Raw genomic sequence first — 15,315 nt, 5'->3', positions numbered from 1 at the left:
TATCACCAGATCCGGATGAAAGAGTCCGACCAGCTCGCGACTTCTTTCATCACGCCGTTCGGCATGTACTGCTACGTCACCATGCCGTTCGGCCTGAGGAATGCAGGCGCGACGTACCAGCGGTGCATGAACCATGTGTTCGGCGAACACATCGGTCGCACAGTCGAGGCCTACGTCGATGACATCGTAGTCAAGACACGGAAGGCTCCCAACCTCCTCTCCGACCTTGAAGTGACATTCCGGTGTCTCAAGGCGAAAGGAGTCAAGCTTAATCCTGAAAAGTGTGTCTTCGGGGTGCCCCGAGGCATGCTCCTAGGGTTCATCGTCTCTGAGCGAGGCATCGAGGCCAACCCGGAGAAGATCGCGGCCATCACCAGCATGGGGCCCATCAAGGACTTAAAAGGGGTACAGAGGGTCATGGGATGCCTCGCGGCCCTGAGCCGCTTCATCTCACGCCTCGGCGAAAGAGGTCTGCCCCTGTACCGCCTTTTAAGGAAAGCCGAGTGTTTCGTCTGGACCCCTGAGGCCGAGGAAGCCCTCGGCAACCTAAAGGCGCTCCTTACAAAGGCGCCAGTCTTGGTGCCGCCGGCGGACGGAGAAACCCTCTTGGTCTACGTCGCCGCGACCACTCAGGTGGTTAGCACCGCGATTGTGGTCGAAAGGCAGGAGGAAGGGCATACATTGCCCGTTCAAAGGCCGGTTTACTTCATCAGCGAAGTGCTGTCCGAGACTAAGATCCGCTACCCACAAGTTCAGAAGCTGCTGTATGCTGTGATCCTGACGAGGCGGAAGCTACGACACTACTTCGAGTCCCATCCGGTGACTGTGGTGTCATCCTTCCCCCTGGGGGAGATCATCCAGTGCCGAGAGGCCTCGGGCAGGATCGCAAAGTGGGCAGTGGAGATCATGGGCGAAACGATCTCGTTCGCCCCTCGGAAGGCCATCAAGTCCCAAGTGTTGGCGGATTTCGTGGCTGAATGGGTCGATACCCAACTACCAACGACTCCGATCCAACCGGAGCTCTGGACCATGTTTTTCGACGGGTCGCTGATGAAGACGGGGGCCGGTGCGGGCCTGCTCTTCATCTCGCCCCTCGGAAAGCACTTGCGCTACGTGCTGCGCCTCCACTTCCCGGCGTCCAACAATGTGGCCGAGTACGAAGCTCTGGTCAACGGATTGCGGATCGCCATCGAGCTAGGGGTCAGACGCCTCGACGCACGCGGTGATTCGCAGCTCGTCATCGACCAAGTCATGAAGAACTCCCACTGCCGCGACCCGAAGATGGAGGCCTACTGCGACGAGGTTCGGCGCCTGGAAGACAAGTTCTTCGGGCTCGAGCTCAACCACATCGCTCGGCGCTACAACGAAACCGCAGACGAGCTGGCGAAGATAGCCTCGGGGCGAACGACAGTCCCCCCGGACGTCTTCTCCCGGGATCTGCATCAACCCTCCGTCAAGCTCGACGACGCGCCCGAGCCCGAGGTATCCTCAGCTCAGCCCGAGGTACCCTCGGCTCAGCCCGAGGTACCCTCGGCTCAGCCCGAGGTACCCTCGGTTCAGCCCGAGGCACCCTCGGCCCAGCCCGAGGTACTCTCGGCCCCCGAGGGCGGGGCATTGAACGTCGAGGAAGGGCAGAGCGGGGCCACGCCAGACCAGGATTGGCAGGCCCCGTACCTGCAATATCTCCGTCGAGGAGAGCTACCCCTCGACCAAGTCGAGGCTCGGCGGGTAGCGCGACGTGCCAAGTCATTCGTCTTGCTGGGCGACGAAGAGGAGCTCTACCATCGCAGCCCCTCGGGCATCCTCCAGCGATGCATCTCCATCGCCGAAGGTCGGGAACTGCTGCAAGAAGTACACTCGGGGGCTTGCGGCCACCACGCAGCACCCCGAGCCCTTGTTGGAAATGCTTTCCGGCAAGGCTTCTACTGGCCAACGGCGGTGGCTGACGCCACTAGAATTGTCCGCACCTGCGAAGGGTGCCAATTCTATGCGAAGCGGACACACCTGCCCGCTCACGCTCTGCAGACAATACCCATCACCTGGCCCTTCGCTGTATGGGGTCTGGACCTCGTCGGTCCCTTGCAAAAGGCGCCCGGGGGCTACACGCACCTGCTGGTCGCCATCGACAAATTCTCCAAGTGGATCGAGGTCCGACCTCTGAACAGCATCAGGTCCGAGCAGGCGGTGGCATTCTTCACCAACATCATCCATCGCTTCGGGGTCCCGAACTCCATCATCACCGACAACGGCACCCAGTTCACCGGCAAAAAATTCTTGGATTTTTGCGAGGATCATCATATCCGGGTGGACTGGGCCGCCGTGGCTCATCCCATGTCGAATGGGCAAGTAGAGCGTGCCAACGGCATGATTCTACAAGGGCTCAAGCCTCGGATCTACAACGACCTCAACCAGTTCGGCAGGCGATGGATGAAGGAACTCCCCTCGGTGGTCTGGAGCCTAAGGACGACGCCGAGTCGTGCCACGGGCTTCACGCCGTTTTTCCTGGTCTATGGGGCTGAAGCTATCCTGCCCACTGACCTGGAATACGGCTCCCCAAGGGCGAGGGCCTACACCGAGCAAAGCAACCAAGCCAGCCGAGAGGAATCGCTGGACCAGTTGGAGGAAGCTCGGGACAGGGCCTTACTACACTCGGCGCGGTACCAACAGTCCCTGCGACGTTACCACGCCCGAGGGGTCCGGTCCCGAGAACTCCAGGTGGGCGACCTGGTGCTTCGGCTGCGACAAGACGCCCGAGGGAGGCACAAGCTCACGCCCCCCTGGGAAGGGCCGTTCGTCATCGCCAAAGTTCTGAAGCCCGGAACATACAAGCTGGCCAACAATCAAGGCGAGATCTACGGCAACGCTCGGAACATCAAACAGCTACGTCGTTTCTACCCTTAAGATGTTTTCAAGTTGTTCATATACCTCGCACCTACGCAAGGTTTAGTTGTCAAGGAAGGGTCGGCCTAGCCTCGGCAAGGCCCGACCCTCCCTCGGGGGCTAAAAGGGGGGAGACCCCCTCTGCGTCGAATTTTTTCCTCGAAAAAGGACCTCTTTTTAGCAGGATTTCTTCCGTGCTTCTTGACTACTTCGGAAAGCGGATCCTGGAAACGACGAGGTACACGTAAGCAGCCAAGGCTGACCGAGCCGAGGGACTCCTACGCCTCCGGGATACGGATACCTCACTCGTCCCCTTCTGCGATAAGTAACTTGCGCTCGGATAAAGCGACTCCGTGGACCGAACGAGTCATCACGTTCGGAAGCTCTCCTGCCGAAGCAGTCCTTCAAGCTTTCTCGACTAAATTGGGGACAGGGCCTCATGGACGGGTGAAAGTACGCGTAAGCGGCAAGGCCGACCGAGCCGAGGGATTCCCACGCCTCTGGGATACGGATACCTCACTCGTCCCTTCCGCGAAAAGCAACTCTCGCTCACACAAACATCCCTATTACCGACAGAGTCCAGATGCTCGAAACAAGAGGAAAAAAGGACGCAGCTTCGCAAGCGCGGCGAGGGCGTGTTCTTCTGGCCTCGGCGGCCGCAGAAAGCGCACGCTACAAGATGATCTGATCCTGCAGGCTCGGGTCTTCACGCCGAAGGGAGCCGTAGCACCCTCGGCATCGACGACGTCTACAGCAAAGCCCGACCCAGCCTCGGGCGGCGCCGAGGTCCAGGGGCTCCTCCAGGAATCCGGCCCGAGCAGGCGGCTCAACCGGTTACCCCTGGGGCCTCGGGCAACCGGCTTCCAAGGGCGCTAGCCCGATCCGAGGCCTCGACTGACCGACTTGGGCGTCGGCACCGCTGACGGGCGACACGGCTAGGCTCCGGCCAACCAGGTTCCCCATTCTCGAGCCAACTCCGCCTCTGTTCATACTGATATCGCTACCCCCGGCCTCGATCCACCAAAGGGCGGCCGAGGGGTCCCTTCAACTAAGCTAGAGGAGCCTCACGTAACAAGGCCGAACGGGCCGAGGGATTCCTACGCCTCCGGGATACGGATACCTCACCCGTCACCTTGACACGGGGCAACTCATGCTTGGTAAAAGCGGTTCGGATAATAAAACAGGCGAGACTTAGTGCTCGGAAATGAGGAAAAAACACGGCTCCGTGCCGAAATTACATACACGTTCAGGCCTCGACAGCCACAATGAACGAACTCACTGGCATTCGAAGTGCCATTACAAACGGAACTCCGGTTCCCCCTCCGCAGGTACAAACAACCCCACTCCGAGGGGGAAGGCCTGCGGAGCAACGGAAGGCCGACGAGTGGTGCGCCGTCGCCCGCTCCAGCAGCAGCGACGACAACGCCTTCTGCTCCGAGGGACCAAGCAGCGGCAGCGCCAGCCTCGGGCTCGATGCCGCTGCCAGGAAGCCCCCGCCCATGCCAAAACTTGTGAGGCAAGGACGGGCAGAAGGCCATAGAGTCGGAGGTCAGCCCGCGGTCGGCCCCGGCCATCTCGCCGGCGGGAGAACTTCTTCAAGCTGCCGCGGCGGATGCCGGCGCCGCGAGTGGCTCCGAAGCCACTCACGCCTGAAGGCCAGGCACGCTGCAGCTGCCAGCGCCACGGGCGACGGCCGCCTTTCCCTCCGATCACTGAGTGAAGGAGCGGGCTGCCGCCCACGCGGGGGCCGACCTCAACTCGGCGCACTCCCCTCCCCAGCCCTGGCGATGAAAATCCTTGAGGCTGAGGGAGAGGAAGAGGCCGCGGCCCGGCTCGCTTTCCCTCACCATCAAGTCGGAGGTCGCCATCTCAGGTGACCGCCGGCGGAGGGGAGCAGCCGGGCAGCATGATGAAAATCCTTGAAGCCGAACGATGGCTGAGAGGTACCAACTCGCATGGAGTTGTGTTCCTCCAACGAGGAGGCGGAAAGGCGGCGGATATCCCCCATCCGGGGGCTTGGAAGACGGGAAGACCCAGCGCTTAAGGGAGGAAGAAGACATGGTTGCCTTACGAAAGGAGCCTCCCTCCTTTTAAAGGCAACTCCCCCTACGTGCGCCCCCAAGCGCCGCGGGCCGAGTCTTCTCCAACACGCTCCAAGGCCCTCCCCTGCGACTCGGGGGCTGGGTCCCGCATGTCATACAAGCCGGCTCAGGGCAGAAGAAGCCAAACCGCCGCGCATGGTGCGCACGACCGTCTAGCGGTTACAGGCGACCCCCCATTTTCGCCCAGACCAACGGGCAGAAGGGGCGAGCAGCCATGCAGGCGGCATGCAACCGCGCCAGATGGACGCGCTTCTCCAACTTCTGACACGCCAGCCTGGGGCCCAGGCCCACGCGTCGAGCAACCGGCACGCCAGTTGCTGCATGCAAGCAACCGCACCGCCACTTGTGCCACCATCGCGCCTCTTCGGTTGCGAAGCCTATGCCACAACTCGAGGCGACCCAACAGCGCCAGACTGGCGCGTCGGTCAAAGCGACCGAAAGTGGGCCGGCAGTAATAGCGGTGGCAGGCGGGCGAGCGCAGCGGTCACGTCGTCAGCCAGGCTCACATCCCATCCTGAGACAGCAAGAGAGCCTCCTCTCACGGCGTGAAGACGGTGCACCCGTGACCCGTTCCTCGAACGGATCACCCGCGCGCAACGGCCGCCCCGCCAACCACTCGCCCCGTCGCATTAACTCCGCGGCGGGACACGCGGCGCTTCTGGCAGGAGGAGCGCGCGACGCTTCACCTTCGCCTTAATAACCGCGTCAGAAAAGGTACGCCACGTCGTCTGATTTCGTATCCTTTTCCGTTTTCCTCTTTCTCTATCTCTTGCAACAGGGACCGGGGAAGGGGGATACCCCGAGAGGGATCCTTCTCCGCGAAGGAACTGGGCTCCGCGCCCCCCATTACTGATCAGGGGTTCGAAGGCTGGCCCCCCGAGGGTTCAACAGCCGCCTCAGATCGCGTGGGCCCGACACCCACTACTGGTCAGGGGTTCGAAGGCCGGCCCTCCGAAGGGCTCCACGGCCGCCTCAGGCTACTCGGGCTCCGCGCCCATTACTGATCAGGGGTTCGAAGGCTGGCCCCCGAAGGGTTCACAGTCGCCTCAGACACCGAGCGAGGGATGACCAGGGGTACGTTCGATACATAACCGAGGCTCGGGCTGCGCTCCCGAGGTACCCTAGGACATATCCGAGACCAGCGGGAACGATCTTGTAACGGAATCCCATCGGAGGGAGGCATCGAGCCCTCGGACCCCGTCGCCAGGGGACCGGGTCCGGCAAGTCACCCGCAGGTACTTTTGGGCGTGCCTCTGGGCCCCTAGCCGACCCCCAACGAACGGGGCACGGACGTCCACTCGGATTACCCGCTTGCAGCTCACCGGAGACACCATGTTCGGTGCCCATCGAGGGTAACATGGCGCACTCCCCCCCTCCTCCTTGCGGAAAGGCGACGTAGGGGCGTATGTAAAAAGCCGAGTCTGTCCCTGATCGTCCTCTCGCCCTGTGCAGAGGCTCGGGGGCTGCTCTCGCAAAAACCGGCTCCGGCCAAATCGTTGACAGCGTCAACATACCAGCCCGAGAGCTTGGGCCCCGACCGTGCACCCGGGCTACGGCCAGTTCGCATGAGGGAACGACCAGACCAGCCGAAGCGTTAAGCGAAGTATTAAGACCTCGAAGGAGTGTAACCACTCCTCCGAGGCCTCGAGGGCTACACCCGGCGGGTGCGCTCGCGCGCACCCACCGGAACGAAATGCAACCGAGAAAGGCTGGTCCCCTTGCAAAAAAGTGCGACAAAAGCCTCCAAGCGAGTGCTAACACTCCCTTCGAGGCTCGGGGGCTACTGTCGGGGACCATAATTAGGGGTACCCTCAAGACGCCTAATTCTCAGCTGGTAACCCCCATCAGCATAAAGCTGCAAAGGCCTGATGGGCACGATTAAGTCAGGGATCAGTCCACACGAGTGACTCGATCGCGCTTCACCCGAGCCTAGCCTCGGCCGAAGGCAGCCGACCTCGAGAGACTTCCGTCTCGCCCGAGGCCCCCTTTTTATGGCGGACACATCACCGGCTTGCCCAAGGCCTTGGCTTCGCTCAGAAGCAACCTTGACTAAATCACCACACCGACTGACCAAATTGCAGGGGCATTTAACGCAAAGGTGGCCTGACACCTCTATCCTGACACGCGCCCCCGGCAGAGCCGAGGTGACCGCCGTCACTCCACCGCTCCACTGGCCAGTCTGACAGAAGGACAGCGCCGCCTGCGCCACTCCGACTGCAGTGCCACTCGACAGAGTGAGTCTGACAGGCAATTAGGCCTTGCCAAAGGCGCCACGGCGAACTCCGCTCCGCCCGACCCCAGGGCTCGGACTCGGGCTAAGACCCGGAAGACGGCGAACTCCGCTCCGCCCGACCCCAGGGCTCGGACTCGGGCTAAGACCCGGAAGACGGCGAACTCCGCTCCGCCCGACCCCAGGGCTCGGACTCGGGCTAAGACCCGGAAGACGGCGAACTCCGCTCCGCCCGACCCCAGGGCTCGGACTCGGGCTAGGACCCGGAAGACGGCGAACTCCGCTCCGCCCGACCCCAAGGCTCGGACTCGGGCTAAGACCCGGAAGACGGCGAACTCCGCTCCGCCCGACCCCAGGGCTCGGACTCAGGCTAAGACCCGGAAGACGACGAAACTCCGCCTCGCCCGACCCCAGGGCTCGGACTCCGCCCTGGCCTCGGCCGGACGACTTCCGCCTCGCCCGACCCCCTGGCTCGGGCTCGGCCACGGCAACTGAAGGCAAGACTCAACCTCGGCTTCGGAGGAAACCCCACGTCGCCCTGCCTAGAGCACAGACCGCCACGTCAACAGGAAACGTCATCATCACCCTACCCCGAATCGACTCGGGTCACGGAGAACAAGACCGGCGTCTCGTCCGGCCAGCTCCGCCAGAGGGGCAATGATGGCGCTCCACGAGCTCTATGACGACGGCGGCCCCCAGCTCTCTTACGGCAGCAGGACAACGTCAGCAGGGATTCGACCGCTCCAACAGCTGTCCCTCCATCAGGCTCCGTCGCACCTCCGATAGCCACGACATCACGCCAGCAGGATGCCCAGATCTCTCCAGCTGCCACATCGGCATGTACCTAGGGCACTAGCTCTCCCTCCGCTAGACACGTAGCACTCTGCTACATCCCCATTGTACACCTGGATCCTCTCCTTACAACTATAAAAGGAAGGACCAGGGCCTTCTCAGAGAGGGTTGGCCGCGCGGGACCGAGGACGGGACAGGCGCTCTCTTGGGGCCGCTCGCTTCCCTCACCCGCGTGGACGCTTGTAACCCCCCTACTGCAAGCGCACCTGACCTGGGCGCGGGACGAACACGAAGGCCGCGGGACTTCCACCTCTCTCACGCTCGGCTCCGGCCGCCTCGCCTCTCCCCCCTCCGCGCTCGCCCACGCGCTCGACCCATCTGGGCTGGGGCACGCAGCACACTCACTCGTCGGCTTAGGGACCCCCCTGTCTCGAAACGCCGACACTAGGGTTACCCTGTACCCCCCTTCGCCCGTCCAGTTTTACTTAAGAAACCCCGGGGACTTAACAAATCAACCCACCATCCACAGATGTTATAGAAGCATTACAACAGAGTCCTCTTTCTTACGTAAATAACCCTGGGTTCCGAAGAAATTATGGCCACAGTCCACTAATCCAGTGTAATTGTAGATTTATCCAAAAATTGATTATTATGTATAAACTAGTCATGTGCCCATGCGTTGCTACAGATTCTATATATCACATAGGTAAACTCTATTTAATTGAGATATATAGTTGTTCAAACATGTTTCAAACATGTACAATAATATTAAGGCAAATGTAAAAGATAAAGAACTCACAATTATTCGTACATAAAAATTACAAACAAAATTTACATTACCTGTACTTCAAATGTGAGAACAAATCCTTATGCATTACAGTAGTGCCAATGTGCCATTATACAGGAACTAATCCTTGCCCAGTTCAATGCACTCTCGGTGTGTGCTAGAGCTGTTGATGACCACAATTTCCATCTATCTCCCTGCAAATTTAATGGAACAACAATATTGGATTCAGAAATTTAGTTAATCATCACTAATAATCTAAAGAATGTTCCTAGAGTACGAACATTCAACTGACCAAGGAAGAAAGAAGCTAGTTTTGGTGCACTGGTTGATGTGTTTAGAAGAGCGATAACTGGCACATAGCTCGTCGATTCAAGTTCAATCCACGCCATGTCGTGTTGGCTAGAACTATAGGACATTAAACAAGGTTTAAGTTCAATCAAACTCTTTGAAGTCTAAAACAGTAATCTAGGCGGAAGACATTTCTCTAACTTCACGAAAGTGAGCCATGTACATATAGAGTTATTCATAGCTCGTGATCAGAGGCAGCAACACACCAACAAACTTTCATATCTAAATTTACCACTCACATATATATCACAACTAATCTGATATAGATACAAACTTGACATCTTTATACATGAATACAACATTTCATCTTAGTCATAGCCGATAGAGGAATTCATCCATCATGAACCAAAGAAGCAACTTTTATGTAGTGCTTACCCCAAGCATGAATCATTGAGTTAAATGTAACAACACTTTTGCCCTCCTACAAACCTCTATTCTCATACTCTACCAATAGCCTTTAAAAGGTGAAGAAAAAACCATCAATACAACCACCTTTTAACTCGTAGATCCGAACAAGAATCGGCTGATGTAATAATCTATAGCCAGTTAATAGTTAGCTGATTAATATTAGTTGTAAACTATTAGTTATCGTTAGCTAACTATTAGATGCTAGTGGACCCAAATGAGGCCTAAGTGCTACTCCCCCTCACTATTCAATCAAAATTAAAGGTTACTTTAGCTTTGTTCTAAGTCAAAATTTTCTAATTTTGACCAGAAAAATATAATGACGTATACAATTACAAATACATGTATTATCAATAAATATTTCATGGAGAATTTAATGGTACTAATTTGATGATGTAATTTAATGGTACTAATTTGATGCTGTAAATTAATGGTACTCCCTCGTATAAATCAAACGCCACACCAAACCTCATATTACTGCAACATCAAACCTCAAATTACTAAATGATAAACTACCCAGAATCATAATCAGGGTTGTCTACTTAAGATTACCTAAACCAAACAACTATTTTAGACGCTAATTTTACCCTAGCTCCTGAATCAAACTCCACCACTACCGCTATAACTCCTAGAACCGAGCAGCCAGCAGCAAGCTACCCAATCCACCATCCTTCCTTCCTTCGTACTCACTCATAGTTATTCTTCTAACCTAAAGACATCAGCTTCCCACTGGAGCGAACCGAACTGCAAGCGATCTTTGACCTGAGCACCTGACTTACTAATTCCTACAATCTATCCATGTGTCTGCAAAGCTAATAGTCTTCAAAGTTGAACTATGTGCTGGTTTGATAGATGCAATCCAGGAGGGTTTGACAAGTCAATGCAAAAATAAATCTATAGAAGTCGACAGACAATAAAAGCAGAGCAGTCACTGGACAGCTGGAGAGATGCTTGCCCGATGGTGCTATAGTAGTTGCACTACCTGTTTCAGTTTCCACATGCCACCCTTAGTCCCTTGGTCCCCTCCTCTGTCTTTGTGGAATAACAAAAGGAAAGGTGTGAGAGATGAGATAAATCTCAAGCCTAAACAAAATGGGTTCACAAAAAAACAAGATTGATAGCATACACAACACACCTGATACAAAAGACAAACCTAATAGAAAAGTCCAAAACATTACAAGACACAAGGTTGGCCCATCATTTTAGGCTTTTGATTATAAATCGAACAACTAAGAAATTTGACCAATAGATAAACAAATCCTTAAACAGCCGATGTAAATCTGAAAAACAAAAACCCTTTAGACATACATAATAAATTAAAGCAAAGAATAACGAGGAAGAAAAGGCATAACCTTAGGAAGGCCAGCTACTTTAAGCCTTGCAGAGAAGTTTAACAATTATATAAATTGCTGCTTTAGTAAAAATGACAACTTTCACAACTTCGACTGGTAGAAGCAAACCTTAATTAAATCATTTCAGAATTTTAGTGAATCTACCAATGAATTAAATCAACTTCAAGTCTAGGATCATGATCTTGATGAAATTTTAAGTTGAAAACCTTGAGATATATCTTCATAACTGAAGTTGTGAACACTTGTTTATGGGGACCCTAGCATCATACTCCAAAGAGAATACATCCGGCCACGATCGCCATCTCCAATGACCCTAAACCTAAACAATAAACAAGTATGTTTGTTCTGGTGAAGAACAACCTATAAATTGTTTTCCCCAAAAGAAAAAAATGCAGTGTTAGCTTTGGGTTTATATTAAGGTACAATTTAATAAAAAGTTGATGTGGATCCTATGAACCCCATCTTATTCACCTGGATTTTAGTACATCAGATATGACCAAACCTGAATCTGATTTTTTTGTAGTATTACTTAATCGATGGTCCAGATGAAGCATGATTAATTTCACAAGACCTGATTGAACAAATAGCTAAACATGTTATGTAGTAAAAATGAATGGTCCAGATGAAGCATGATTAATTTCACAAGACCTGATTGAACAAACAGCTAAACATGTTATGTAGTAAAAATGAAGGACCAGAAACACACTCAAACTTCATGAGGCATATCCTAAATCACAATACATATGCAGTGTGTTGTGGACAGAGCAAGTAGTGATCAATAGACATTTTAATACACACACTGATAAAATGGCAGAAATATACAAACCAAAGTATGAAAAAAGGAACCTGGGACTGTACCTGCTGCCACGATTGTTTTGGAGGCTTGAATCAGTTATAAATGAGAATCAAAATAAAAATAGCAGTAGCTAATTTGTGTTGGTATTAATTTAGTACTAATTGTGAATTTATTGTTTTGTATCTCAATTTAAATTCACACTGTATCCTATTTCAAGAAATTATTGGTCCACCTCAAGAACAAGCATAGGCTTGAGAGCAGTTACTTGTGCTCTTTTTTGGGCACGGTTAACGAATAATAAAGTGACATTTGGGGACATTGATATGATGCTCACCCCCAACTGCTCTTGTTGGCTTTGCATTTCCAAATTGGCAACACAAGTATCTTCCAAAACCATAACAGAAACCTCCACACTTAAGGAATTGAAATTTATGTCGGTATAGGCTAACCGAAAGAAAATCGAATTAAAATATAGGATGAAGACCATAACAAGAGTGGCTAACTGAAAGAAAATCGAAATAAAATAAGCAAAAATATGTGGAATACGCCTATTGTAAATAATGGTCACTAATTATTCTCATATAACATCCAGCCTGCCTAAAGGTTACCTAGAAAATACATCATACAGTTTTGCCAAAAAACATGGAATGTCTATGTAAACCAAAACATTAACTTATGAGTTGTAAATTGTAATTACTACCTGAAAATATGTTTCTGGTCAATATCAAATTATCACTCACGGACCATGAAAAAAACATGGAATGTCTATGTAAACCAAAACGAGTTACAGAAAAGAACATCAACCTGACAATGTATAATCAGCCAACATCCTCGCAACGCACAAGCCTTGAGTTTGGCGTCAACACCAGGGCACTCACACGACACAAGCAGCAGTCGGTCGACGGCGACAGCAGAAGAGACAAGCAGGCGCAGGCACAACACGAGTGCCACATCTACAGGCTCGTCTTTAAGATGGGGCAGGTGCTGGGTGGCCACATGAGGAGAGCTGAGCGCCGCCGCCGAGGATTGGACCGCCAATAATTGGGGATTGGAGAGCGTCGCTGCCAAGGATGGAGATTGGGGTGGAACCAAATCTCTGTTTTGGGGGCGATGGGGATTGGGTTGGCATGTTCTTTAAGGATCACCATCCTCGGCGTGGATGGGAGGTTGGCGTCGATTTGGGGCGAGGATGTTGGCTGATTGACTCTCGTGGATGGCTAGGCTGGTGAGAGTTGCGAGATTTGGGGTGATGTTGTAATACCCAAAATTATAAAAAAAACTCATAAAAATAGTGGGTCTTGTTACATATCTTGCCATCCACTCCTCATTTCATGGAGATAATCACATTTAAAGAATTAAATAAGGCACATCAATAAGCCATGCATCATGTTGGAGTTTTGATTGCTTATGCATTTAAATAATGATAACAATAGTATTAGTGGAGATGTAATAATGTGATGAGAATATGAATTAAAACCTAAATTTAAATGGAAGTTTGAAAATGGAAATGGAAAATCAACCCTAGTAGGAATATAGAGTTTGGAAAACTCTATATACAATAAAAAATAAATTTATAAAAAAATAAGTTCATCCCAATTTGGTGTGTTCAAATTACACATTCAATTTGTGTACAAATAACTCATAGAATTAGAAATTCAAATTTGAAATTTAAAAGAAAAGAAAACATGAAATTTAAAAGGAAAATAAAAAGAACAGGGAAGGAAATTAGAAAAAAGGCGTCTGGGCCTAATCTCCTCCTTTCGGCCCAGCTGAACCAAATTCCGCGTGACCCACTTACCCAATCCTTCCGAAACGATTGGGGCAGGCGCTGAGGGCCGGTGCGGAGACTCACCTCTGCCACTGTCATGTGGGGCCACCTTGTCAGCACTTTCTTCTCAACTGAAACAAAGGTCGTGTCAATAGCCAACGGAACCAGCCGAAATCGAGGTGGGCCGAATCGGTCGAATCACCCTCGCATGCGCAATAAAAATGGACCCCATGCCCCTGCCCGCAAGAACCCATGCATCCGAGTCGTGCCTGGTGCAAAAAAGAGAGGGAGAGAGGGAGTTGCCATCGAGAAAAAGGGGAAGTGGGTGCCGCTGCATATCAACTCGCCGCCGGTACTATCTGTGCTCGACCCAAGGGGACTCAGTGGTTCGCTAGTGCTCGTTGAAGGTGTAGGAGCCATTGGCGAGCTAGGAATCCGTCCGTGGTGCGCGTAATTTGTCGTCATCGCCAGGATTGGCCGCAGAGCCGCACCGTCGCGCGGGCAGAGCAGTCGCCGCACCATACCGAGGTAATTCGCCCCCAACGGGTTCGCCCTACCTTTGGCTTAGTGTAGCATGGTTTGGATTAGAGATTTATGGAGGTCTGAGGCATGAATGTGGGAACTCCGACGAACGGACCGCCGTGAGGGGCGCGCGCCACCGTGCGCAGGGGAAGAGAGGGGCTCGCGTTGCGCTGGTCTCACGGGACCATTGATCTATTAACGAACACTCGTGATTAGATGGAGAGTAGTGCAAGTGACAGTCGCGGGATCTTAGATGGGCGGTGCAGATTTAATCGTGCATACCCCGTGGGCGATTCAATCTGGACCGTAGAATGGATCAGACGGTTCGAGCAATTGTTTAATCTGGTACGCAGGATTCTGATCCAGCGTCGTAATCCCGCGATACCGATTCGAGTTAAAATGGTCTAATCAGGGGCACCCATTTCTGATCTGACGACCGAGAGTCACCGATACCCCTTCGACCATGCAGATTTATAAATAAGCCCCTGACAAATACATGAATCAACCTGTCGTCCAACTCGGGATAGTCTGAATCTTGGGAAATTTTGCAAGAATAACCCTCGGCTCTTTGGTATTTGGCGCGCAGTTCAGAGAGCAGAGAGAATAATATAATTAATTATAGAAATTGATTTTTAGTACAAAAATAATTTCAGAAACTTGTATAATTCATATTTAATTCATTTTAACTCCAAATTGACCCGTTCCAGTGGCATTAATTTTGTTTTACTATTATCTATAATCTAATACTTCTGTTTAGCCATGAAACTTGGATCAAAATTATTCACTTGAATTATTCCACACTAAGTACACAATAACTTCGGAAATCCATAACTCGATAACCGTAACTCCGAATTTAGTGATTCTTGTTCCTACGATCTCGTTACGCCGCGTAGAATATTATCATGCATTTTGTTCTGTTGTTTGGTGTGATGTTAATTTCTGTTATACCATGATTGTTTGTATTGTTGTGAGTAGACGAGTAAGCCACATAGGATCCAGGTGTTCAGCAGGTGTAGACTTCTGAGCTGGAGCTCGTTGAAGGCAAGTTGTGCCCTTGATCACTTGTTTTTACCCAATAATGTTCCTTTTAATCATTATGATCTGCATAGGTTAATTTTGATGGAACCCAATAGGTATCCTAGTTTGGTTATCTTTATACCTTGTTTACCACTGAATTTTTTGGGTAGTACCTGCTATTGCTTTATGTGGTTTTGGGTATGGAGATACAAATTATTCATGATCATGCTTTTATTATCAGTTTGTTATTTACTGTTCATGATAAGATCATCATGTTAGTTGGAACATGGAGCGACCACCTGGGAAAACAGTGCTA

The 15,315-nt window shown here is 52.0% G+C and overlaps 1 long non-coding RNA gene across 10 annotated transcripts in view; it reads right to left on the bottom strand.

The window, feature by feature from the left end:
- LOC103632158 (uncharacterized) overlaps positions 1-14,026 on the bottom strand; it is a 29,561-nt gene extending 15,535 nt beyond the window's left edge. The window contains exons 1-5 of one of the 10 annotated variants that reach the window (XR_004851372.1): positions 12,497-12,996; positions 11,368-11,467; positions 10,527-11,256; positions 9,084-9,196; positions 8,845-8,985 (exon numbers count right to left, since the gene is read on the bottom strand). This is a non-coding gene — a long non-coding RNA (uncharacterized lncRNA). Of the gene's footprint in view, positions 1-8,844; positions 8,986-9,072; positions 9,197-10,526 lie in introns of all 10 variants that reach the window. The other 9 variants (XR_002748870.2, XR_002748869.2, XR_002748871.2 and 6 more) reach the window with 9 other exon arrangements.
- Between the last annotated feature and the right edge of the window lie 1,289 nt (positions 14,027-15,315).

This window comes from Zea mays, chromosome 7, assembly GCF_902167145.1.
Source record: "Zea mays cultivar B73 chromosome 7, Zm-B73-REFERENCE-NAM-5.0, whole genome shotgun sequence".
Taxonomy (NCBI): Eukaryota; Viridiplantae; Streptophyta; class Magnoliopsida; order Poales; family Poaceae; genus Zea; species Zea mays.
This window is presented reverse-complemented; position numbering and strand designations above follow the sequence as displayed.